A 27878-nucleotide genomic window follows, 5' to 3' on the forward strand; every position below is an offset into this window, starting at 1 on the left:
ATGACCTGAGCCGAAGTCAGACACTTAACCGACGGAGCCACCCAGGTGCCCCACTAGGAAGATTTTATTAATGGAAAATGCAATGTTTCCAAAAACTGTTGAAACCACAAGAAAAAATTCCTCAACGTATTCTTAAAGAAAAAGTATTAGCAAAAAAAGTATTTTAGAATAACTAAAACAAATGTAACCAAGTTGAGGATTCTTTGCATATCTAAAATAATTCTGTAGTTATATTACATAAAATGAATCACAGTGTATGTGTGATATAAATACTAAAGTATAGTTTTAGACCTATTAATTTTTACTGTACACATCGAACATACTTTCCAGTATGTTTTTAGGATTTAACTTCTTACAAATAGGGTTCCAAGTTTTTTAACTTTCAGAAACGCAAGGTTGGAGGGGGGGGAGCACCTGGGTGGCTCAGTCGGTTAACCATCTGATTCCTGGTTTCAGCTCAGGTCATGATCTCATGGTTCGTGGGTTTGAGCCCCACTTCGGGCTCTACGCTGGCAGCATGGAGCCTGCTTGGGATTCTCTCTCTCTGTGCCCCCCCACCCCCCAATAACAAACTAAATAAAAACTCAAAAAAAAAATAGCAAGGTTGTTTTTAGTTCGTGCCAGTTTTTGACAAGTAGCCAAAACTTGCCATTCAGGACAAATTAGCAACCTTTGGGATGAACAACAATGGTATGATTTCTTACCGGAGTATGTCACAGGATACAGACGCTGGGGGGTCAAAAACACCTTGGGCCACAACCGTAGCTCTGCCTCTAATTAGCAAGGTATGTCATATTTTGGCAAGCTACTTAACCACTCTGTATCTGTTCTCCTCTATGTAAATTGGAGCTGGACTGTATTCCTAAAAGGATTAAACAAAATAACACACATACAGTGCCTGACCCATACGTAGTTGGCACTCAGTAAGTGTTCATTTCTATCACCACCACCCACGTCTCCATTTTCTGGGGAGAAAAAAATTAAATACTACTTTTGCCAGATGGAGCTTAGTACACACACAGTTCCACTTTCCCAAATACCAAGATGAATAGTTTTCCGCCTTTTCAGCTTCGGGTTTCAGGAAAAAGAGTGTTTGGCCATCCTGGGCACATGCCAGTCTTTACCAGCCTGGAACAGTTTCTTTCCTACCTGCGAAAGACGGAGGGCTCTGAAGTTGGTGGGAATAAAGCAAGGGGTTAAAAAGGGTCTCTAACGGAACAGAGCCACCAGCCCAGAGCCAGCCCGGAATACCACGACAGCGTCGGTATTCCTCCAAAACTGAAAGGGCTCCTAATCTCAGACTCTGAGTGGGCTTACTATTCTAATGAAAGTCAAAGTTCGACGGTTCCCCTTTTTGCCTAAAATGTTCACGGTATTCCTGGAGGTAGTCGCACATCTAAGTGAAGCACAAACTGCGACAGTAATTATTAGAAATCCCAAACACTAATATGCGGAAGATAAGAGAGTTTGGTAAGTCTGTTTAAATGCCACTCAAACGTTTATTTCACAAGGAACGACCCGATACCTTCAAGTGTACAACACCAGGCCAAGCTTTGGAAACGCAAAGACACACGTGCAGCTGTACTAAGTATCGGGAAGGCCAGCACCCTGAGAGAGGAGTAACGATAGCGAATGCTTACTGAGCACTGACTATCTACCAGGTTCTCTTGTGAGATGCTATACAGACCTATTTAATCTTCATGACAGCTTTGTAGTAAAAATGACTATTAGCCCCGTTGTACAGAAAAGGAGACCGAGGCACAGAGTGATCAAGTAACCTGTCTGCAGTTACACAGATAAAAAGTCACGAGTAGAACTTCCCTCGTGGAGCTGCTGTTCTAGTGCGAGCAGACAATAAACAAGAGGAGGAAAATATATAGTAATAGCGCTAAGGAGAGCAGTAAATCAAAGAAGAAAAGTGTTGGGGGGCGGTCACAATTTCGAAGGCGGCCTCCCTGAGGAGAGAGACATCATGACTCAAGGAGGGACTCCCCACCTTGCTCACACACAGACACGAAGAAACCAAATGAAGACTTCCCCCGTGGCGATAGTCTCTAAAAAGTCAAGAGGCAGTAGTGAAGACAGGCACTCACATAGATCATTATAATCCGGTGATGAATGTGAATTAATAATGAAGAGCTACAGGGAAGAGGGGGCTAAAAGGGTGCCTGACTCAAACCCAATTAGGGGTAGGCAACAACTTCCTGAATGCGATGCCCGAAGCAAGTCGTACAAAGATGAGCAAGGGTTTAGACTGAGAAGAGGGAAGATCTAGCAGAGGATGCGGCATGTGCAAAGGCCCAGGGGCAGGAGATGGCATGGAATGATTGAGGGATCTACAGGAGTTGTCCTGTTGCTGAAGGAAAACGTATAAGGAGAATGGCAAGAGGCAAGGCAGGACAGGGACCAAGCAGTCTGCAGTGCGGACGGTGGCACGCGTTCCCCTCCAGCAGGTACCGCCGAAGGTCTGGACCACAGGCTGCCGCTGCGAGCATGGGAGAGTAAACGGGAGTTATTGGAGCAAAGCACAGACAGGACTTGGAGGTCTAGTGCTGGGAAGACAGTAAATGAGGATACCATCCACTCAACCAGGGAAGGCAGGAGGACCAGAGCTGGGAACGGAGGTGATGAGCCGTTCTGGACGTAGCGCTGCTTCTGGGGAGCCTATAGGAAAGCCCAAGGGACCTCTTCAGTAGGCAGCCCCAAATACCGGTCCAGGGCTTAGGGGAGGACTGGGGCGGTGATAAGGTCGATGTATTCTTCATCTGCTTACATTTAGCAACTGAGGGCATGACTTTGCAGATCGCCCCACAAAAAGAGAGTCAAGGACAGACCTTTTTTTTTTTTCTTCTAATAATATTATTGTCAAATTGGCTGACATACAGTGTGTAAAGTGCGCTCTTGGTTTTGGGGGTAGATTCATGTGGTTCATCCCTTAGATACAACACCCAGTGCTCATCCCCACAGGCGCCCTCCTCAATGCCCATCACCCACTTTCCCCCTCTCCCCCACCCTCCATCAACCCTTAGATTGTTCTCTGTATTTAAGAGTCTCTGGGGGCGCCTGGGTGGCTCAGTCGGTTAAGGGTCCGACTTCAGCTCAGGTCACGATCTCGCGGTCCGTGAGTTCGAGCCCCGCCGTCGGGCTCTGGGCTGACGGCTCAGAGCCTGGAGCCTGCTTCCAATTCTGTGTCTCCCTCTCTCTCTGCCCCTCCCCCGTTCATGCTCTGTCTCTCTGTCTCTGTCTCAAAAATAAATAAACATTAAAAAAAAAAAAAAAAAAGAGTCTCTGATGGTTTGCCTCCCTCCCTCCCTCGCTGTGACTATATTTTTTCCCCTTCCCCTCCTCCATGGTCTTCTGTTAAGCTTCTCAAGATCCACATACGAGTGAAAACATAGGATATCTGCCTTTCTCTGACTTATTTCACTCAGCATAATACCTAAGGACAGACCTTGAAGGAACAATATTTTAAGGGCCTTCTATGGTTTTATAACCTGGACAATATAAACAACCTACACATTTAAGATGTATATAATTCAATGGTCTATAGTATGTTCAAAGTCGGGCAACCATCACCATGATTCAGTTTCATAGCATTTTCATGCCCTATAATAAACCTCTGTAAACCACTACACTCACTCCCCGCCACTGACTCCCTAAAACCCCAGTGAATCAATAATTTACTTTCTGGGGCGCCTGGGTGGCTCGGTCGGTTAAGCGTCTGACTTCGGCTCAGGTCATGATCTCGCAGTTGACGAGTTCGAGCCCCGCGTCGGGCTCTGTGCTGACAGCTCCGAGCCTGGAGCCTGTTTCAGATTCTGTGTCTCCCTCTCTCTCTGCCCCTCCCCTGTTCACGCTCTGTCTCTCTCTGTCTCAAAAATAAACGTTAAAAAAAAAAAATAATTTACTTTCTGCCTATTCTGAGCCTTTTGTATAAATGGAATCATACACTGTGTGGTCTTTTGTGTCTGACTTCTTTCACTTAGTGTAATGTTTTCAAGGTCCATCCATGTTGTGGCATGTATCAATACTTTGTTCCTTTCTATGGATGTACAGTACCCATTGTATGGATGTACCACATTTTCTTTAGGTATGCATTCACGGGTTGGTGGACATTTAGGTTGTTTTCACCTTTTGGCTACTATGAATAATGCTGCTATGAACATCTGTGTACCAGTTTTTGTATGGACAGGTTTTCACTTCTCTTGGGCTTACACCCAGGAGTAGAACAGCTGGGTCATAGGGTAATTTCATGATTAACTTTTTTTTATTAAAAACATTTTTTTTTTAAGTTTATTTCTTTTGAGAGACAGAGAGAGCAGAGGAGGGGCAGAGAGAGAGGGAGAGAGAAAATCCCAGGCAGGCTCCGTGCTGTCAGCATGAAGCCCAATGCGGGGCTTGAACTCACGAACTGTGAGATCATGACCTGAGCCGAAACCAAGAGTCAGACACAACCGGCTGAGCCACCCAGGTGCCCCTAAAAACATTTTTCAAAATGTTTATTGTGGAGGCGGGGGGTGCGGGGCGGGGGGGGGGGGGGGGGGTGAGAATCCCAGTCAGGCTCCTTGTTGTCAGCACAGAGCCTGACACAGGACTCGATCCCATGAACTGTGAGATCATGACCTGAGCTGAAACCAAGAGTGAAATGCTTAACCAACTGGGCCACCTAGGTGCCCCATCACGATTAACCTTTTTAAGGAACGAGCGGACCATTTTCCGCAACGGTTACACCATTTTGCATTCCAAATAACGATGTAGGTGGGTTCCAATGTCTACACGTCTTCACCAGCATTACTTCTTTCCCTTTTTCTCTTCTAAACGGTAATCCTAGTGGGCATGAAACAGCGTCTCGTTGTAGTTTTGATGTGCACTTCCTGAACAACTAACGATGTTGAGCACCTTCTCGTGTTCGCTGGCCAGTCGTAGATCCTCTTTGGAGAAATGTCTATTAAAATCCTTTGCGCAGTTTCCGATTGGACTATTTGTCTTTTTGTTGTCGAACACACACTGTTCTGGAGGCTTCACTCTGATGCTTACTACCTGTGGGACCTTGCACAAGTCATTTAACCTTTTCCTAATCTGTTACCTCATCTGTAAATTGGGAGCAATTTATACCGATCCCATAGCGTTGTGAGGATTGTATATGACAATGTTAGTGATCATTAAATGACAGCTATTATTGTTCAAAAGAGTATTTAAACGCATTTTTAGATACCTATGTTCAAGTGCGTGATGGTCTTCATTCTTACCGTTCCAAAAGTTCTTTTTACACTGATTTCAAAATTATGAACTCTCAAATAGAACTATCAAAATGTAAACTTTTAATAACATCATTAGTCCAACTTTTAAAAATAGCTTGTGTGATTCTACAAACAAGAGTAAAGAAAAACGTAGGGCTGTCTGGGTGGCTCAGTTGGCTTAAGCGTCCAAATTCAGTTCAGGTAATGATCTCACAGTTCGTGGGTTTGAGCCTCGCATTGGGCTCTCTGCTGTCAGCACGGAGCCCTCTTTGGATCCTCTGTCTCCCTCTCTCCCTGCCCCTCCCCCGTCCATGCTTTCTCTCTCAAAAATGTATAAACGTTAAAAAAAAAAGTAAATAAAAATGCAAAAGGATGTTTGATAGCATTGTTTATAACAGTAAAAACATTAACTAAATGAATCCAAGTGCCGCCCAGGAAAGTACTGTTTAAACTAACTACGGAATATCCAAATAATGGACTACTGTGCAACTGTTAAAATACAGGAGTGGCCTGATATGTACCAATATGAAATCATCTCTGACGTGTATCAGGTGAAAAAGCAAATCGAAAAATATGATACCTTGAATGATACCAACCGTACATAAAAAAAAAATCTATGTCACGTGCATGTGTGTGTTTATGCTCACGCAAACATGAAAACAATCTGAACACCTAGACAAGAAATCTAACAGTGGTTACCTCTGGGGAAAAGGGCTACAAATGAAGCAGTGATGCCACGCTTTTTATACCTTCTAGTTTTAAAAATGTTTCGGGGCGCCTGGGTGGCTCATTCGGTTAGGCGTCCCGACTTCGGCTCAGGCCATGATCTCACGGTCTGTGGGTTCGAGCCCCGCGTCAGGCTCTGTGCTGACAGCTCAGAGCCTGGAGCCTGCTTCGGATTCTGTGTCTCCCTCTCTCTCTGGCCCTCCTCTGCTCATGCTCTGCCTCTCTCTGTCTCAAAAATAAACAAAAACATTTGAAAAAAATTTAAAAATGTTATTTTCCCACAAAAGACAAGGAAGAGAGGGTGGGGTGGGGTAACTGTTATCTTCCAATGCTTGAAATGAGGTATTATACCCCCTGTAAGCACACAGTTCAGTCTTCTATGTAGTAGTTACTTCTGGACAATTCACTTAAGAAACTGATGGGGGGACACAGTGACGTGGGGCTGCCGTGAAAAAGTGGGGCTTGAGCTTCAGAATCAGCACTTTTAGCACAGAATGCTTTGCCTTGTCCAAAGCATCCCCAGATATACAATCTAATTATTTAAAGTTACTGAGCATAATGGATTTTTTAGTCTGATGCAGCAATTTGCATGAATTCATGTGACCAGAAATGTGTTTATTTTCCAAAGAAAATGACCTCCCAAGAGGAAAGGAAACCACCCAGCCAGAGGGCCTGTTTTTCTTTTCAACACAGCTTTCTCATCTCCAAGTTGCCAAATATTAATCTCTGTCTAGTTTTATATAGTGGAGCGGACCTCAAGTGCTTTAAGAGATATGGTCACACGTTGTTTAAGGCATGCGAAATTCTTTTTAAAATGTCTATGGCTTTTTATTTCAACACCGAGTACATGTTTGTAAATCTGGGTTTGAGGAGTAATTTTTTTTTCTTCCTAAAAACATCACTAGCATGACTATAGAGATTAACATAAAAGTTGACTGGCTCCATCATAAAGACAGAAAGTAGAGCAGTGGCTGATAGGAGTTAGAGGAAAGGGAGAATGGTGGATTATTATTTAATTAGTACAGTTTTGCAAGATGAAAAGAATTCTGAAAATGGATGGTGGCAACTGTTGCAAAACAGTACGAACGCACTTAATGCCACAAAACTGTACACGTACAAGTAGTTAAGGGGCGCCTGGGTGGCTCAGTCGGTTGAGCGTCCGACTTCGGCTCCGGTCACGCTCTCGCGGTCCGTGGGTTCGAGCCCCACGTCGGGCTCTGTGTTGACAGCTCCGAGCCTGGAGCCTGCTGCGGAGTCTGTGTCTCCCTCTCTCCGTACCCCTCCTCTGTTCATGATCTCCCTCAAAAATAAACATTAAACAGTAGTTAACATGGTACTTTTCGTCTGTTATGTGTACCACAGTTAAAAGTGGTTTTACAAAACTAAACTGCCTTTCGGAAGCATCATTACCAAAAAAAGTCGACTGTCTCCAAGGACACTGGGGTTAGAGTGCCGCCCGCCCCCCACCCCATGAGTCCTGAACCACGATTCCAATTCCTCGAGCCCGAGGACCAGGAAGATCAGAAATACAGAGCTGACGGCAGCAGCTGTGTGCAAGAACTCCCAGCTCTGCTCCAAACTACCGACTTGGACGAGTCGTTTGAACTCTGTCCTTCAGTTTCCTTGCCTGTAAAATATGGAAAATGACAGTACTTCAACCTCACCAGGTGTTTCTGAAGATTTACTGAGAGAATCCCGGTGGAGCACCCACGACGCTCGGTTGATTTCCCCCAAATGAAGGGAGAGGCATTCGTGCCCGTCTTGGCAACGGTGTTAAGAGGACAAGTGGATGTGTGTCACTGTATGTCGCCGCTCAGGGCCGATTCCAGGCCTTCTCCCCAGTGGCTGACCGATTACAGGGATCTGGGGGCTCTAGGCTGAATCCAGGTTTTCTCAAAGGATGCTTCTGAGACGGTCAGCAAGAGACTCCCCGGGGAACCTGGTCAAAATGCAGAGCTCTCTGTCCCGAGCCAAAAACCCAGTGAATCCCAATCTCTGGGGATGAGGCCTGGGAATCACAACCATCCCCGTCTCTAATCGGACTAAATGAGGGGAAGGGGAAACCAAAGGGGGTCTGGCTCTGCAGTAAGGCTTCCTCATTTCTCCCGCTCCGATTAACTTTACTAGCAGATGGTACATGGATCTTGACATCTATTTCCATGACCAGCCAAACGTCTTGTCTAATTTAATTTTTCTTCCTCCTCCTCCTCCTCCTCCTCATCTCGTTCTTTGATGGAAAAGCATACCAGCCAAATTTAGGACTCAATCCTCTCGCTATCATATCACTTTCATTACCAAATGTCACGTCCTCAGAATAAAATCGCACAGACTTAGGTGACTAGAACGTCTGTCCATCTCTAGGATCTGCCTCGCTTCTCGTCTGGCCACGAGAGTTCTGGTATTTATTGCTCTTCTCGTGCTCTTTAGCCAAGGAAAGAAAAGGACCTTTGAAGGACCTTCCTCAGGGTAAACAAGATAACAGCCCGGGGATTCTTTTGCGAACAATGACAATAATCCTGGAGGAGTATTAAGGTGAAGAGCGCCCGGCCTTTGGGGAAGTGTGGAATTTTCTTAGGAGGCAGGAGGACAAGGTTGTAAAATGAAAAAGGAAAGGTCACAGGTTGGCTCTGAAACGCCCTTCTCGGAGAAGTGCTTCTAGCTCATTCTTCCCGTTCGGGTGACCTGCAGCCTCACACATTTTCCCTGACAAGAAAACACCGTGTTTCATCCACAGTATCAGGAACCGAGCCAAACTCTCCCCATCGGCCACGAAATCCTCCTCTAGTGCTTGGGCTCTAACAGCAAGTAGGGTAGTCTGAGAAAACAAACAACAGCAACAGCACGTAACCTTGAACTCCCATGCCCAGCTTGCTAGAAAAAGTTTTGATAAAGTATCAACCGGAAGAAAATGCCACAGTCGCTTTTCTAACGAGAAGAACACCAACCAAAGCGGTGGGTCGTTTTCCTCAAATGGCTACATGTAAGTGATCCGAGGGAAAATCGTGATCTCCAGAAGCAGGCTCCGGGCCACACCGAGGTGTTCAAGTTCTCCTTCCCAACGAAGCAGTACGTGAGGCAGAGAGCGTAGTTCCGGTGCCTAACACCACGGATTTCTTCCGAAGGAGAAACCTAAAGCTGCGAGCGGTAACACACTGGCATCCCGAGCTTTCCGGCAGGAACAGTAACACTACCTACTTCCAAGGGTCTGGGAGAGGGCTCCAGGAGGTAACCGTGTGCGGAGCACTTTCAACAGCCCCTGGCACTTGCTAGGAGAACTAAAAAAAAGTCAGCCGCCGTTACTGGTGTCAGCTTTAAGCGAAAGTGACACGCAATAGAAGTCTGGCACAGCCACTCCTTCCGGATGCGGCTTGGCAATTTACTGGGATGGAAGGGTGACTTTAAAAGCCAAAATGCAGTAAGAGAGCTCTTCAAAATGCACAAGAAGTGCCAGCAGGTGAGCACTGACCCATCTGTGGCCATACGAACAAGAGGAAGAAAGATAAAACACTGACGCTCCCATACACATGCCACATGGGACCAGGCGGCGCGCATCTGTGTTTGTCTCTGCCCACCCGCCAGTGCCCAGCGAGGGCTGAGGTGCCACGGCTGCTGTCCCGGACCCGATCCCTCCAGGCTCCCTGGTCTGGGTGGCTCGAGTGTGCTATCAACTACCGAACCATTCCTGCGCCGGAAGGCACTCTTCCCCGTCATCGCTTCCTTAATTGTTCACGCTTGGATTTCCTTTTAGCGCCTCAAAGGGAAGTTAAGAAATAGCAATTAACGTTAATGACGGACATCATCCTAAAAAGGCACAGTGTCTCACCTGGCCAAGCACAGGCTGCGTCATCCTTGGATCTCGGCAACCTCATCTTAGCAACCTCTGAGGCGGCAGCCACGGGCTAAATAATACATGTGGCCGAGACGACCCATGGGGCAACACGAGAGCCATCTCCTTCCTGGTGGCTCAGCGAGAGCGGCACTGACCAGGCCGCCGCCCATTAGCCACGAGATACACGTCCCTGCCGGCCGGAGAACCCACCAGGCCCTGGACGGGAGCAATCTGGGAAAGGAGGAATAGAGTCAAAGAGCTGACTAGAATCCAGGGAGACCTTGAGTAACACGCTTCCACAAATAATCCATACGCCGCAGATGCCTTTGCAAAAACCCACTGTGTTGCAGCCGGGGACACGTATGTTTTCTTAACGAGAGGGGACACAGAATGGTAACCGGAACAAGAGTGTTACGTTTCCAGTTGGGCTCCTTGGGTCCAAACCCTAAGCTCCACCTGGGGTTAAGGCTTTATGACTTGAACTTGTTTAACTTCTCTAAATTTCAGCTTCTGGTGAAAACATGGAGGGGTCGGGAAATAATGCACGGACAGGCCTTAGCACAAGGCACACAGTGGACACTCAATAATTACTAGTCGTTACCACAAAAACCATAAAAATGGCGTGTAGGTTGCCAGAAGAGCCCACAAAGGCCTGTTTGACCAATAATGCGGGCAGAAGAGCAAACGTTAATAGAGGGGAGAGAAAAAAACCCCAGTAAAACCAGATACTGGAAATATTAGTTACTAACAAAATAAAATCCACTTTAAACAAAATGTGTGTGAAACAGGGATACTTAAGGAAGAGCAAGCTTGATCACAATAAAGTGTATGATTTCTGTGTCAATCCTCAAGAAACCCTGACACCCTGAAAGAGCTTCAAAGGTCGACTGCATAGGTTCAGTCATTCAACAAACATTTATTGAGCATTTACTATATATATCGAGCAAAGTGAGGGACCAGAGACTACGGTAAGTGCTAAAAACAGACGCGTGTGTAAAATGCTGCAGTGGGTAGAGCACAGGGGTGGAAGAGATTCATTCTGTCCCAGGTATGTCAGAGACGGGAGACCCAGGACGGCTTCATGCAAGAAATGACGTGTGAGTTAGGCCCAGTACTTCCTCAGGGAATAGGGAAAAGGCAACTCCAGAAAGGGGGAAGAGCAGGAGCAAATGCCTGCAGGTATCCGGCAACTACCTAGAGGCATCTGAGTTACCTGGGAGCCGGCGAAGAATCCAGTATGGCCGGACTAGGGTACTGAGGAAAGCACCAGTTGTGGACAGGAGGCTCCATGCTAAGCTCAAGAAAACATGAGGGAGTTTCAGCTCCCTCGGGCTTTAGCACAGAGGTAAGTGAATAGGGCAAGACTGATGTTTTGAAAAGGCACCCTCGTGATACAGAACCGCAAAAAAAAATAACTACCCTGAAAGTCAGGGTAGGAGTTATTCTGGATGAGGGCAGGTTGATGATCGGGATAAGGCACCTGGAGGGACTTCTGGGGTGGCTCTCAATGTCCTGTTTTTTGATCTGGATGGAGATTGTAAGTATGCTTGCCTTGAAATACTATAGTAAGCTACATATTTTTTGTTTGGTGTTTTGAATCCTTGCGGAATTTTATAATAAAAAAAAAGCTGAAAAAGAAAACACCCTCTTGTGACACTGTGGTCAGACTGGGGAAAAGAGGGAACTGGAAGGAAGATCAGGAAAGAAGTTCTTGCCTCTCAAGAAAAGACGATGAGGGCCAGGGCAAGGACATTGGGAGTGAGAAGGAGATAAACCCGTTCGAGAAACATCTTACCAGCTGACTGCCAGAGGCTTAGAGGAGAAGAGCTAAGTGAGTTCAGATTGGAACATACTGATACCTTTGAGACTTCAAATACTACTTTCCCTCTTTTTAAATTTATGGCTTTCCTTTGCCTTGGTGCATTTATCGATAGTAATATTCTATTCCCTGTCACTCCTAATTCAGTTCAAGTCCTATTTTTGGCTTTCAAGTAGAGAAGACGGGAGTGGTTCTCGATGTAATGTCAAGACTTGGAAGAAAGGAGGAAGATGGTCAAGAGAGATGTGTATAAGCACATAGAAAGGGGAAGCTCGCTGGTGAAATTAAAAACTGTTAGTGAAAGAGGTACACGGATAACGTCGCAAGCGAACTCTTCCACTAACATGGAAAAGATACGTAAGGCAAAGGCTATGAGGTCAAAGCCTCCCAACCCGACCACCAAACATCAGGGAAAGGAACGCATCATGCAACCATCGTGTTTTCACATGTCTGGGTCTCGTTAGTTATACGTTCCCTGAAGAATTAGAATCGAAGTTTGAAGGTGACAGAGACGGGTCGATGAGAAAGAGAAGAAGGTATTCCACACCAGGTCAGAGCACAGTTGAAGAGCAAGTGGGTTTGCAGGTGCATAAGCCAAAATGAACCGTCTCCGCGTGAGACAAGAGCTGAGTATCAGCAACGGTGTTTGATTTGTTACAGAACGAGCGTAACAGCCCAGGTCCCTAGAGCCCCAGGCCGCCCTATCACAAAACAGGCACTCACCAAATGCAGGAAGAACCAACTTGCAGAATCCGCACAGAAAAACAGTACCCCTTTACCCTCAGACCCCTGCTTCTACTGCAGAAGGATGATAAAACCTAGCTACCACTTGCGGGATAAATACTCTGTGTCAAGCACCGTCTAAGCCCTTAGCATGAATTACCTGGGGGAACCCTAACAGCAGGCCCATGGTGGAGGCACCATTATTCATTCCCACCTCAAGAAGAAGCAGCCTGCCTCCCTCCAGGTGGGAACTCCGGAGAAACAGGACAGGAGGGACACTGCACAGGACAGACGTGGACCTGGGCGAAGAGGGGCACCTGCTTCGTACGTGGTCGCGCCTCAGGTCACGGGTAGAAGACGACGCAGGGATAAGGGGCTAAATCTCTAGCCGCTGCCACAGTGACTCCATCGGACCCTGTCATCAGCACGTCTCTGTCCTCCGGCAACACGTGCCGGTGGCAGGCAGGCAGCGGTACTGAGATTTGGAATCCTGGCCAGCGCTCTGTTTCTTTCCGTCGAAAATATGACCAGCATCTGGCAGTCGGCAAGCGGCAAGAGTCTCCGCGAATCCATACATCACGGACCGGAGTGTCAGAGCCGGTCCAATTCCGTTCCAGAATTACAGTTCAGCTGCACCGAATACTAAATACACAGGAGCCATTAGGTGGGACTTTGAAATCCCTCTGCTCGGTGGAAATTTCTATTCTGGTAGTGGTTGTAGGAGACTTGATCTTTATCGCACTTTTCCTGGCAGCAGTAAAATTCCATTTCCATCAACTCCGTTTCCTCTCAGGAAAGAAGTCTCTCAGGAAATATTCAAAACATTGTTCTCAACAAAGTTCTCAAATATGAATCATTTTCAAGTGCCGGGAAGACACTCCTTCCCCCACTGTCTTGCATCATAATATACTCTCCCCCCAATGACGGGCTTTGGACAAGATATTTGCAAAAAAAAGACAAACAGAATAGGGTCTTCGTTCTTTCCCCAATATGGCTTTGCTCAAGCAGTTCACTCTGCCTGGACGAGCTTCAAAGAGCTTCTCCTTTGATCTGCGTAGCCAAGTGCTACCAATTCAGCCATTCATTCAACAAATACTTCCTGAGCACCTGGGGTTTTTTTGGTCCTGTAATAGATGGCAGGGATTCCAATAAGCGTATTAGGAATTAAGTGGGCGGAAGTTAGGGGACGGTCATTGTAGGCCGTGGGACCATCACGTGACATGCTGAAAATTTCCTTCACCAAGTTTCCCAGAAAGAGGAGGGAACATTTAAAGCTGGCCTTTTCAGGACAAGTAGGAGGAAGTCAACGGAAGAAGAAAGGCATTAACGGAGGCCAAGAGGAAGGCCTCCGACTGAGCGGCTGCCTCAGAAATCCATTCTAATGTTTGCCTTGAGGCCCTATTTCCCCCGGGGCTGCACCTGACCAACGAGTGAGTGCAGCAGGGACAGGGCTCCACAGACCTGGATTACCCAAAGGCTTTCCCGAACCTTCCTTCCACTGCGCGGCCGCCTAGAAAGCTTCTCTGCCTAAGCTGCTCTTCTCTTCACTAGGGGTCAGACTTGCATCATGGACTAATGGCACTCCCATCCCTCCCACCTCCCCATCGTCTCTCACCGGGCGGTGGTTTCCCTTAATAAGATCCTTGCCAGTTTCATCCTAAGTCCCTGCTTCTCAGAGGACCCACACTAACACAGCATTCTCCGGAGGGCCCGGCAGGAGTAAAACACTCAGAGGCCAGAAAAACCGTGGCGCGTTCTGAGCAATGCAAGGACCGGTGTGTGCCCGGAGCTCGCCGTGGAGGTGTGGGTACAGGGGGAGGAGAACCTGGGCCAAATCAGAGAAGGCCTTGTAGGTCTGAGAAGAACCTTGGACGGGGTCCTCGGAGAGACAGGCAACCACCAGCAAGTTTCAATCGGGGAAAGGGTACGTGTTTTCTAAAGACTGTTCTCCTGGCAGCCCGGAGGACGGACTGGGGTAGCCATAATATGGAGGCACCTCCGCGTACACGTCCATCTGGTCGGCCAGCTTGTGAGGTCCTTCTGAGTAGAATCATATGGCTTGTGTTCATCTCTGTGCCCCTGTAATGACCAGACTACTGTTTAGCACAAAGTAGCTACTCAAGAGGCCCTACACCGAAGCTATCAGGCTTGGCCTCACCTCACCGCCCAACGTTTCCAATTCAACCACCTTCCAAAAGTTCGGTGACCAGCCTCTGAACATTCCTGCTCAGGCACTGGAACTCTGTCTAGCCAGTCTAGAAAAAGAAAGTTACAGGCGTGAAGAACGGTAGACGTTACTCCCCAAACTGTATCTTCCGCTAATCAGTTAGCTCGTGAGCTCTCTTTGAAGCTGGGAATCTAATCACATTTGTTGATACTAATTGTAAGGACGAAGGTCATTAGGTATTTAGTTTCGGAATGTTTACCAGGTCAATGAAGTTTAGAGTCACAACAGGCTCAAGGCCCAGAGGTCTTATGCAAAGAACACGGAACAAAAATCAGAAGTGGGTTCTGGACACTGGTGCAATTATCTAATGGTGATCTTTGGGGAAACACATTGCTAAGGTTCTATTTCTTACATCATAAAGTAGAAAGAAGACCTACCTTAGTTGGTAAGGGGAAAACTGAACCAGAAGATGTGGTCAGTGTGCTCTGGAATACTGTACTGTCACTTAATTTGTTAGGACAGTAGATCTCAAGTGAGTTCTTACTCCCCCACGCCCCAAACAAATCTAAGGGCAGGAGCAGTCTGTTGGAGACGGTGAATATGCACATTACCCTGACCGTGGCAATGACTTCAGGGATAGTGTATGCGTATGTTCAGAACTCCTCAAACTGGAGACATGCAATATATACAGTATTTTGTTAGCAATCGCACTTCAGTAAACCTGTTTAAAAAAGACTAGCGATTACCAATTCTGATTTACAACACCACCAAGCAGTGCTGTGATATTCTCCAAAAATTCTCAAAATACAACAGATTTTCCTTTACTTTCATCTGTCACACAGCACTTTTAGTTGGAAGGGTACTGCTAGGAAATCAAATAATAATGAGAATCAGTTCCCAGAAGCGATGGACTGCTGGAGCCAACAGCCTTCCTGAGGTCCTGGGCACTGAAAGGTCCTTTGATGATGGCCTGACGCCCTTTCTCAGACTCAGCCATTTTTCTCATTGCTGCCTCCCTGACTTGACTGATGAAAACACAACCCTCTCCGGCCCTACTTGGGATAATCAAAACCACCTTACTGAAAAAGGAATCATTACCTTCGAACAGTCTGAAATGCTTTCTGGAAGTTAGGGAAGTGAGTTTCAGTGACTCAGAAACTGTCATATCTGCATGAGCCAGGGCTCTAAAGCTAGCTATCAGTGGCCGGCTGCCCATGTAAAATGAGAAAATGGCATCTCCAGTCCTGCTGGCCGAGACCACCACTTCTAGACCACACAAGGATAGACACAGAAGCGTGCACGCACTCATTTCCAGAGCCCAAAGCATTCAGCAGTATCTTTTAAGCCTTCCAAATTTGCAAGATGATTCAGTAAGTTGGTATTGTTTGGATTTAGGAAGGAGGTGGGTAAAAAGTAGAGGAAATCAGGTCCGTTTTTATAGAAAGGAACTTGCTCTAGGCTATTTTGGTAAAACAACTAAACTACAAAATCATCCTAAGTCTTATCTGGCATTTTCCAAACCCAAATCAATTATCTCCAGGTATAAAGTGTATTTCATGGTTAAAAAAAAAAAAATCAATAATAATGACAGTAATGGACACCACTGTATCGAGCACGTGCTATGTGCGAGGCACTTTACGAAAATCATCTGTATTCCTCACAACAACCTGTGCTAAGTCTATATTTCAGGCTTAAAAAATGAGTCTCAGAGAGATATATGTGCCACGAATCAAGCAAATGGCAGAGCTGAGATATAAACTAAGATATCTAAAAGCCCAGATCTTCAAACGGCAATAAAAGGCGGTAGGACATTTCTCCCTGGGGCTCCTGGCTCAGTCACAAGAGCCTGTAACTCTTGATCCCCGGGTCATGAGTTCGAGCCCCACTCGTTGGGTGTAGGGCTTACTTAACATAAATAAGTAAATAAGAACATTTCTCCCTTTCCTAATCTCAATCAATCTCTCTCTCACACTCCCTCATCCCTGTCCGCCCCCTCCTGCCCCCAACACCTCCCACACACGCATGCACTACCAGAGAGAAGCAATACAATCTAGTGGGCTGATATGGGTTTCACCAAACAAACCTGCATTTAAGTTCTGACCATGTCATTTACTAGCTGCAAGACTTCAATGGTGCAAATTATTTCCTAGACCTCAATTTCCCATTAAAGAGGATTAAATAAATGTACGCACTGCTTAGTACAAAGACACTCCCTCTATTTGTTTTAATTTCCCTTAATAAAGATGGAAGTGATTCTGGTGACCCTTAAAACACACATATGATTAAGGAATTGCCAACAACTTCATGGCACCTGACCACGGTTTTTATCTATAAAATATAAGAGAATAGTATACAACGGTCACATGGGAGTTAGTCTAGGAATGCAAGTTCAACATTCAGAACTCAAGCAATGCCAGCGATAATATCAACAAAGGAAGAAAATCCATACAGCTATATAGACTCAGAAAAAGTATGACATTTGCTCAACAGCCATTCATGATTTTTTTTAAATATTCAATGAACTAGAAATAAAAAAGGGGAACTTCCTCGGCCTGACGGAGAGCATCTACGAAAAACACCTATAGCTAACTCATACTTAATGGTGGAAAGACCGAATGGTTCCCCCCCCCCGCCGAGATCAGGAATAATGCAGGGGAACCACACTGACCACGTGTACTCAACACCATACTGGACAGAAGTTCTAACTAATGCCGTAAGGCACAGAAAAAAATTAAAGGTAGATAAACTTGGAGAGGAGAAATAAAACTGTCTTTATTCACAGAAAACATAATAATCTAAGTAGAAAATCCAAAAGAATCTATAAACAACTACCAGATCTAGTAACTTTAGCAAGGTTGGAAAACAGACGATCAGTATACAAAACTGAATTTTGTTTTTATATACAACAGTGAATAACTGGGGAGTGAAATTTTTAAGCACCATCTGCTGTATAGCACCAATAAAATATGCAATACTCTGGGATCGATGTAACAAAGTACTTTAAGATTTATTATGTTGAAAACTACAGAAAACACTGGTGAAAGAAATCAAGGATATAAATAATTAGAGATATGTACTCATGGATCAGAGGACTCAATATCATCAATATTGCAATTCTCTCCCAAATTCATCAATAGATTCATTTCAACCCCAATTCAGTATTCAATTCAATGCTCAATAAAATCTGAGCAAGATTCCTTTTTAAGAGATTTACAAGGTGGAAGAAAAAAAAAAAAAAAGAAACTTACAAGGTGATCTAAAAGTTATATGGAAAAACAAATAATCTAGGACAACCAAAGCAATTTGAAAAAGAAAAATCTGGAGGGCTCAAGCCCACTAATTTCAGGACTTACTATAAAGCTACAAACTTCTCAAAACAGTGAGATATTGGCAAAAGAATAAACACACAGATCAATGGAGCAGAGTGGACAGTCCAGAAATTGATCCACACATAATACAGTCAATTGATTTCTGACAAAAATGCCAATTTAATTCGATTGACAGAGGATAGTCTTTTAGTCTTTCAATAAATGACAATGGAATGATGGGGCATATTTATATTTCAGTGAACCTCAACTCAAACCTCTCTCGAAACATATAACTTGAAATTCATCACAGACTGAAATTGTAAACCCTAAAGCTAAAAAACTTCTAGAAAAAAATAGGAGTAAATCTTCATGAACCTTGTACTGCCAGCAGGAATCAAAAACAGTACAGTTTGACAATTTGTTATAGAGTTAAATACACACTTATTAGCAAACTTAGGGATCCCACTCCTCCGTCATTTACTTAAGAGAAATAGGGCTAGATATCCACACAAAAACTCGAATATAAATGCCTATAGCAACTTTATTCATAATCATGAAAACTTAAATGACCCAAATGTCCATCACGGTGAATGGACAAATTTTGGCACGTTCGTATAATAGAATTCTACTCGACAATAAAAGGTAGCAACCTATGGATAAATGCAACAACATGGATGACTCAAAAGCATTATGTTAAGCGAAATAAGCCAAACTCAAAAGACCACATGTTATGATTGCGTTTATATGAAATTCTACAGAACTATTATAGAGACAGAAATAAGAGTGGCTGCCAGGGGTTGGTCATATAGGGAGGGGACTGATTACAAAGGAGCATGAGGACTATTCTGGGTGACAGACAATTCTATTATCTTGACTTCAGTGGTGACACAAATATAAAATTGTCAAAATTCACAGATCTGTAAATAGCTAAAAAGGGTGAATTTTACTGTATGTCAATTACACCTCAATATACCAGAAAAACAAAAACAAAAATGCATACCGCCTCAGAAATGGCCATCTATTTTAGGCAGAGATCTACAACTAATCAGAATGGAAAGTGCTGAGTTTTGATCATAAGTTTAATGGACATCATAAGTTAAAGGGCAGAAGAAAGACAGGGAAGACTGACAAAGTTCACGACAGTTTTGTCTGTGTGTCTTTCACTGCTCACTGATACAGTTGTATAAAAAAGGGCTCCGGTAAGAAAGTGATAAATGCATAATTTAGGACCAAAATACCCCATTTGCTATTTATTTGAAATAAATCACGTTAAAATGATAAATGGCCACTGACTGTCCTTACCAACTGCTTGAGTTTGTAGATGACTCATTTAAAACAACTGCCTGAGGAGACAGGAATGTTAAAAGTACTCATTTTCTTCACTTTACAACTCTTCCAATTGACAAGAGCAGGGAAGAGGCATTTTCCTTCTATGCAATTTGTCTTGATTGGAGTTTTTTACACACACAGTAGAAGCTTATCTTGGCAGCAGAGTCTGTGGGGTGCAAGAAGGTGAAAAGGTGCTCAAAACCCCCAAAGGGCCCTTCTCCCTGTTTGGCAGGCTATTTGGTGACCGTCACAGGCAGGTGTCTAATAGCGTATTAACTAGTGTGCACGGTCCTGGGTTTGCAGGGAGCCTACTGTCAGCACAGCGGTAGGAGTCTTTTAAGTGGCAGTCTCAGCGCCCAAGGGAGACCCGAAGTGAAAAGTAAACTACAGAAGACTTGCCTTCAGGAGCGCCTGGGTGGCTCAGTCGGTTAAGCGTCCGACTTCGGCTCAGGTCATGATCCCACAACTCATGGGTTCGAGCCCCACGTCAGGTTCTGTGCGGACAGCTCCGAGCCTGGAGCCTGCTTCGGATTCTGTGTCTCCCCCTCTCTCTCAAAAGTAAACATGAAAAAAAATCTTACAAGAAAAAAAAAGAAGATAATGACTTGCCTTCATTTGTTCACTCGCTTGTTCGTCTAACAAATATTTTATTGTCTGCCCATTTTGGGATGGGCTCTGGTAAGGCTGAAGATGGAGAGAAATTCCGGGTCTTGAGTAGCTTACAGCCCTGCTGGTGGGCAGTGGTAGGGGCGTATGAAGGGTTCAGTAGCAGCCAACGGCCCAGAGTGCCCCTTAATGGAAGAGGAAGATTTTTGATTTACTCCTCCTTGTGCACCATTTTCTATCCGCTCTCGGTGCCCCCGAGTTCACCAAGAAGACAAAACTGACAGTCATTCCAGGTAGCAGGAGCAGCATATACAACAGAAATGTGAGTAAGCGTGATACAGCCAGGAAAATGCACCAAGTTCTGGGGCAGAGGGCCTGGCGAAAATGGTGTAGAAGACCAGAGAGGTAGGCATGAAGCAGAAAGGTTGAGGGCTCTTGTAAGTTGTGTCTAAGAGTTAGATGTCAGTTTGAGGGGGAGACAATGTGAAGCCTGTTAACAGAGGAGTAACAAACCAAGACTGCATTTAGAAAGATGATATTCCAAGGGCAAGTCAGGGATCGACAGGCAGAAAGCAGAGGCAGAGGAGTTCCCCCTTTCTTTTCTGGGTGATTGAAAAACTGGTGGTGGACCAGAAAGATGATGTCAACTGAGGCAGCAGAAAGAGCCCTTTCGCAAACCAAACCCTCAGCCATGCAGAAGAGATCACACACACACACACACACACACACACACACACACACTGCCTGGCTGACGGTAGATGTTTAGTAACTGTGTGGACTGACTGACTGAATGAGCACAATAAATAAATGAATGCATTCACATTTTGGGCCCAAGAAACCAGTAGAGAACCGTTGTAAAAATGCCATTGGTTTTGGAAGTTGATAAGCTACTCGTTACACAGAAAGTTGAACTGGGTATCTTCGGAAATCTCTTCCAACGTGAAGATTTTATGATGCAAGGCCGCTCCCCTGTGAAAGTTAAGTAGTGGCAGGAAAGGGGCTATGTGAGATGTTCTAAAGAAAGCCAAAAAAACTGATCCCATTAAAAATGTCAAGGGGTGAGTTTGCCATATCAGGAAAAAACAAACAAAGACAGCTAAAAGTTGACAGATTTTTTAAATAAAGGCCCTAGAAAAAGGAAACAACCGATCGTCATAACTAAGCTTCTGAAGGCAGGCAGTGTGGTACACATCAGGAGCCTCCATGTTAGAGGGAAGGAATATCAGGTGGTTGGAGGTAGACCCAGAAGCAAGGTCTAGAAGAAATGCAAGTAGGCAAGAGTGCATAATTAGAAAAGGAGAGTAGGCGGCAACAGGCAGAGGTCCACGTGGGTGAGCGGTGAGCACCAGGGTACTGAGCGAGGAGAAAGCAGACAGAAGATCAGAACGGGAAGAATCTGGTAAAAAGCAGTCAGTCAGTAAGCACCAACATCACCAATAGCCAGCAAAGTCCCAATGACAGGCACGGGTCTAGGCAAAGCTCAAGTTCCCAGGAGGCCTGGCTAAAAGAAAGCATCCTTCCTAACCTTGGGGAAATTGGGGTATCAACCACTGTACCAGATTAAGGACTTCACAGTGGAGAAACAGAACAGGGCCCAGTTTCTGGCACAGAAATACAAGGCCAGCCTCAATCACAAGGAACTAAGCAAGAGGAGCCTCACAAAAAACCTAAGCACATGACGTCAGAATGAGACTAGCAGACATGCTGACCTACGCAGCTTAAGGTTCCTGAAATTCTCCCCAACTTAGAACAGGCTGGGGCCCAAAGCCGGGTTCATGGTTGACCTGCCCCAGCTCTGTCCACTGTTAAGACATGGAAGTCAGCAGGCCCTCAGAGCCCTCCCAACATCAGAAGCATGAGGCAAGACCATGAGCAGGAAAGAATACCAATGAGAGAGAGAGAGAGAGACAGACAGACAGACAGACAGACAGACAGTCTGTCACATGGGAAGGGCCAGGGAAGAGTAATACAGAATTCTGCTTACAGAGATCTCTTCTCTGTCCACTTTCCCCACCCACCACCACACTTCCCTACTCCAGAATACGTTTCTTAAAAAGCTCTATGGCCCACAGGTATTACCCAGAAATCCACTCATTTTTATATGTATGGCCATACCTAGAAAAAATAATTAGTAGGCATCAGTCCCTTGGTCAAGAGCCATGTCCCCAACTACGTATACAACCTTTGGTGGGAAGATCAGATTCCCAGTACATTTTTTTCCTAAGGTACCATATCACGATCATGTATGATCATAAACACGTAATGGAGGGGGCAGCCCATATTGCTTTTCGTATTTCCCATTCTGAACCACAGACTTCTATGTTCCTAAGGGGTTTAAACAACGCTCTGGACTATCCACTCTCACTGTACAGACGGAAGTCTGAGGAACACTGAGGAAAGTTACATAAAAAAAAGAAAAAAAAACCACCCTCCAAAATTACACAAGAAACTAGCGGCAGAGCCAGCAATAAATCCCTGATGTCTTTGCTCCTTCCATGTTTGTAGTGTCAACAAATCTGGGAGAGATGCCAGTCATTCAAAAGTATAATGGAGCTAAACACATTCGCTCCTGATTTTTAACCCTTCCCCCGGAGCGCACGCAGAGCCCAACAGAAAATCTCTTTCCGTCTGCACAGACGTTCTCTGATACGTGACAGGATGGAAACCCACCAGAGGTTACGCCGTTTAGATCATCCAACTCGAAAGCAAGAGAAAACCTCAAGCAACACCATCTGATGATGAGATTCTGCTGCTTTGGAGAATGAATCAGATTCATCCTAGAGGCTCATCTGCTGCGTGACACGCTCATTGCTTGATATGGAAACTCCCTAACAAATTTCAACACAAGAAGTGCTGGTGACTTCTTTCCCTCGTACTTTCTCATTGTCATCTGTTACTATGACTAGCATTTGAAGAAATGCAAAGCAGGCGGTTGCTTGAGCCCTAATATCTGTAGCCCCCTTTGTACTTCTACGAAAGCTGGGAAGAGAGAAAGGGTCTCATTTATGGAAATGCTTTCCACTGTTACTTCTGAGTATAAAATAAATGGAAAGAGAAGGTGAGAAAGTCTAATAACTGGTATTAACTGAATAAATGAATTGCTAATAACTGAATAAATGAACTGCTGTAACATGTGAAGAACGTGATTGAAATTACTTAACAATATCCCTCTGTAATCATATAGAATAAGCTCAGTATATTTAGAAAAGCTAAACACATATATATTATACACCAAAAACCTGACTTTGGCCAACCTTTGTCACCTACAAAGTATGGGCTGCTCCTTTAAGTATGGTTTATTCTTCCAATTAGTGGGCCTTGAGTTTAAAAAAAAAAAAAAAAAATTTCCTAAAACCACATTTTCTTTAATTCACAATAACTTCTGTTGAATAAATGAAATGAACCATATTCATCTCCAGAATCACAGAGGTAAGCAAATCAATAAAAAAATCTCTATTTTAAAAAAGAGTAACTTTACAGTGAAGAAACCTGACAAATACTACCCCAGCCAGTTTACTAGCAAAAGTTAAAACCAAAGTTTGAAAATGGGTGCTGGATTCTTCCATGTGGTGAACAGATATATAAGACATAATATTGAGAAATTAAGAATATAAATCTAAATATTCTTTAGCTCTACCTTTTTGGCGTATCTCTCAAAATCAGGGAGTGCTCTTAGACCCTATTAGCCAGAACTTCCATTAAAAAATATATGCAGCAGGGGCGCCTGGGTGGCTCAGTTGGTTAAGCGTCGGCTCAGGTCATGATCTCATGGTCCGTGGGTTCAAGCCCTGCATCGGGCTCTGTGCTGGCAGCTCAGAGCCTGGAGCCTGTTTCACATTCTGTGTCTCCCTCTCTCTGCCCCTCCCCCGCTTTCACTGTGTCTCTCTCAAAAATAAACATTAAAAAAATTTTTTGGAAAAAGAAAGTACCAAATTATTAAAAGAAAAAAAAACATATGCAGCAAAAAAAAAATCCCCAATTTTCTCTATCTGCCTTATGGCAAATGTATTGTTTTCAGTTATTTGAAATATATCTAATCATAACGAGGCATGCTGCTCATTATTTTCTCTACTGAGGAGTCAAACTAGAACCCCAAAACTATTAATAACGTACTAAAGGTTAATTTCAGCAAAAAGCTACTTGTTTACTTTCTGTGTGCCTTTCCCTCCGGAACAATCTTTCTGAGAAGTGCTCTAAGTTTATGTCAGAAGCCAAGAGCCTGAAGTAGGGATGGGGGGCGGGGAAGGGTAAGGAGTGAGTGGGGCTGCTGGGGACCATATTCCCGGGTAGCTGACCCTGGTCATCAGTCTTTGGGCAAGTACTATTATTTGCTTTCATTCCTTCTCTATCATCCTTTGCTCCCTCTGAATCTGGTGATTTCAAGGAACCAACTTTGTTTATGACACATGCCGTATATGATTTGGTTTGAAGCAGCTCTGTGTTTATGCGAAGTAAAGCAATGTTCTTTTTCAAAGCTCTCAGTTCTTAAAATATCGGAACTTGCAGAAAGCACATGCAGGGTTGTTATTATCCCTTCAGATCAATAGCTCAGTCACTGCTATGAGATATTAAAAAAGGAGTTAGGAAGACAAGCAAATCTTCAGACTTGCCATCTATTCTGGCAAAAGCTGCATAGCAGAGAGGCACAAACATATTAAAAGCCATTTTAGCAAGTGAGTTCTTGCCAAGCAAAAAGAATCTTGGGCCACTTTATCTACCTAAATGTTTTTACGGTGGTTTTAGCTGGCAGGCAATTGAATTCTAGGAACAGCTACAGGCAAACAGAGGCTTGGAGGTTGAGGAACGAGAGTGGATGTGGGCAAGCTGGACACGAGAACACTTGCAAAACACATTAGCTTCCCCTAACTGCCCCCAGAACAAATATTCGTGAGAATATTCATTAATTTCAAATCCCTTCACCAGCTAAACACACTTCACAATTTAAGTAAGCATTTGAAACATGTCAGTTGCATATACCTGTCTCCTGATTACAGTAAAATTTAAAAGGTCCCACTCAGCAAGAAAGATGTTATCTGGAAACTCACGTTTAAAAACAATCTATTGAAACAAACCACAAGAGACTCTTAGCTATAGAGAACAAACTATGGGTTGATGGAAGAAGGTAGGTGGGAGATGGCTTAGATGGGTACTAAGGAGGGTACTTGTGATGAGCACTGGGTGTTGTAAGTGATGAACCACTGTATTCTACTCCCGAAACCAGTACTGCACTGCATGTGAACTAAAACTTAAAAACAAAAACGAAAAACAGCCAAATCCCAATTGATGGACATAGTATAAAACACCTGACCAGTACTGCTCAAAACTATCAACGTCATCTAAACCAAGGGAAGTCTGAGAAGCTGTCCCAGCCACCAGGAGCCTAAGGAGACACGGTAACTAAACATGACACGGCATATTCTGGATGGGATCCTGGGACAGAAAAATGATATTAATGGAAAACTGAGGAAATAAAGTATGGACCTCAGTTAACAATAACGTATCAATACTGGTCCAGTAATTGTGACAAATACACGTTACTAGTAGTGTAAGATGTTAGTAATACGGGAATGCATGCGGGATATAGGAAAACTCTACTCTCTAAGCAACTTTTCTGCAAATCTACAACTCTTCTAAAATTAAAAGTTTTCCAAAATATTTTACAAATCTTTCCTTGGCTATCTCCCTTCCCTGTTCAAATTTTGTGCTTCTAACCAATTATCGGAAAGAGAATCAATGAGCCTTGTGCACCTGTTGTGTGAGAATAAAAACGCAATTAATTTTGTGGCTCGCCTGATAGTCACCAGATGGGAATGGTTTTGTTAAAACAGTCCTTGAGTCAAACAAGGAGCAAATTTAAAGTCAAAGGCAAAATCGAGGATGAGTGACCTTTGACAACGCAGTCAATCCATCAGCAGTTTGATGGCGTAGCACAGCCCCAGAATCTAAACACAGCCAAGAATATGCACATCTGAACCTTGCTAATGCTTTAAAATGCTTTAGATATAAATCTAGAAACTACGACAACCTAAGCTTTAGCAAAAAATTGTTTTGACCCTGTACAATAAACGTTAAAACAATATTTTTAAGTTTATTTATTTTGAGAAGGCGAGAGCACGCGTGGGGAGGGTGAGAGAGACAGAGAGAGAGAGGGAGGGCGGGAGAGAATCCCAAGCAGGCTCCACACTCTCAGCGCAGAGCTCAACGGGGGCTCCAACTCACGAACCCTGAAATCAGGACCAGAGCCGAAATCAAGAGTCAGAAGAAGTCTTGAGGTTCGTGGGTTCGAGCCCCACATCGGGCTCTGTGCTGGCAGCTCGGAGCCTGGAGCCTGCTTCGGATTCTGTGTCTCCCTCTCTCTCTGTCCCTCCCCTGCTCATGCTGTCTCTATCTCTCAAAAATAAATAAACATTAAAAAAATTTTTAAAGAAAAAAAGAGATGCTTAACAGACTAAGCTAAGCCACCCAGGCACCCCTAAAATGATTTAAAAAACAGACCTCCAACACTGGAATTATGGACACTGTCAGTTTTACAATCATTTCTCAGATTTGGAAGGCACTAGACAAAAAGTTAGATTCAGAGAGGTGAAGGTTGGAAAATACTACGTAATTTTTAAAGTCCGGGTGTGGGTTGACTGGTCAAGTCGCCCTTGTTGACATTTCAGTGGACCTCTGAAGACATCAACTGATAAAATGGCAGGGGGGAGGGGGCGCGGTGGCTGAAATGCAGTTTATTACCCACTGTTAGTGAGCAGCGGTGTAACTTCATTTCAAAGTTGGTTTACATAGTACTTCCTATTTTACTTAGCCGGAGTCTGTTTCAGTCCGTGTATTTGCGGAACACGGGTCTCAAACCCGATTGCCTGTCAGCATCACCTGGAGGGCCCGGGAGCCACAGGTGGCCAGGCCGCCCCCCCCCCCCCCCCCCAGGTTCCGGTGCAGCGGGTCTGAACCAGAGGCCCCGAAGCTGCATTCCCAACAGTTCCCAGGGGATGCTGGTGCCCGTCTTGGGTCAACATCCCACCGTTAGAAAACTTACGATCCTAAATAAAACCCAAGGCAAAACTGAAAGGATCTGGGAATGTTCTGCTCTTTTTCTCCAGCAACAAATATTTTCTGAGCATTTCTTGCAGTTCCCAGCACTACAGCAGACCCCGACTCTAGATACAGCGCAGCGAATAAGCACACACGCCCTCTTGGGTCTTGTTCTACGGGCGGGGGAGGCGGCTAATCATCAGTTCCAAGATCCATTGTGAGTTACAGCTGCGGAAAGACCTGCTTTACAGCAGCACAAGGGGCCATGCGGCCCTGTGAGACTGGGGGGCCTGACCCCAGGGTGGGGGGTAAGGGAAGGCTTCCTGAAGGAAGTGCTGCTCGAGCTTCGTTCTGGAAGGGGGACTAGAAATGGGGTCTCCGGGAAGAGGATTCCACACGGTGGGAGCGGCGGAGTGCGGTGGGCCAGGGTAGAGCCCCGAGGGCCGGCCGGTGGGACTGCGAAACACAAGGGAAGGGTCAGGGGTCAGAGATGTGGTCGCACAGGCAGGCAGGGGGGAGCCACAAGGAGTCAGCGTGAAAAGGACTTTAGTGTAAGTTTTTACAAAATCGGGTCTCACTGCTTTGCAGAGATGGATGAAGAGGGGCCAGGGTGGACCCAAAAGATATTCAGGAGGCGGGCTGCCTGGAACTTGGTGACGGACCGTGCAAGATGGCACGAAGGGGAGAAGGGAAGAATCCAGGGTAGCTTCTAAGACTGTAAAATGCAGTGCAGTTGTTAGCGGTGCTTTTCCAGTCTGACTTGAGGTTTTCTCTGTGCGTAGGAAAAGACTCACGAAAATAAACAGGATGACAGGTCAGATGCTTCTCTTTTCCAAGAAGGAAAAATTTCCTTTGAGAGCGTTATATATGAAGCTCAAAGTAACCTTACTGTCTCCTTTCACTGTTGTGGAAGCAAAGACTGACAGAATTACTTATCTCATTTGGAAGAGCATCTAATTTTTAGCTTTCGCATGGCATTTATCACTTTCTGCCTGGTATTTTCGTCACATCTTCTATGTACCTCATTCTCTTTTTCTAAACTCGAAGTTCCCTAATGAACAATAATTACTACAACAATAAGAAATCTTAGAGGCATCTA

At 44.8% G+C, this 27878-nt stretch overlaps 1 protein-coding gene and 1 pseudogene across 7 annotated transcripts in view; one reads left to right on the plus strand and one right to left on the minus strand.

The window, feature by feature from the left end:
• ATP11C (ATPase phospholipid transporting 11C) overlaps positions 1-27878 on the minus strand; it is a 170262-nt gene that overhangs the window by 119034 nt on the left and 23350 nt on the right. The gene's annotated exons all lie outside the window — the stretch shown is intronic.
• LOC125932482 (uncharacterized) lies at positions 16732-16831 on the plus strand (annotated as a pseudogene).

Source organism: Panthera uncia, chromosome X (assembly GCF_023721935.1).
Source record: "Panthera uncia isolate 11264 chromosome X, Puncia_PCG_1.0, whole genome shotgun sequence".
Lineage (NCBI taxonomy): Eukaryota > Metazoa > Chordata > Mammalia > Carnivora > Felidae > Panthera > Panthera uncia.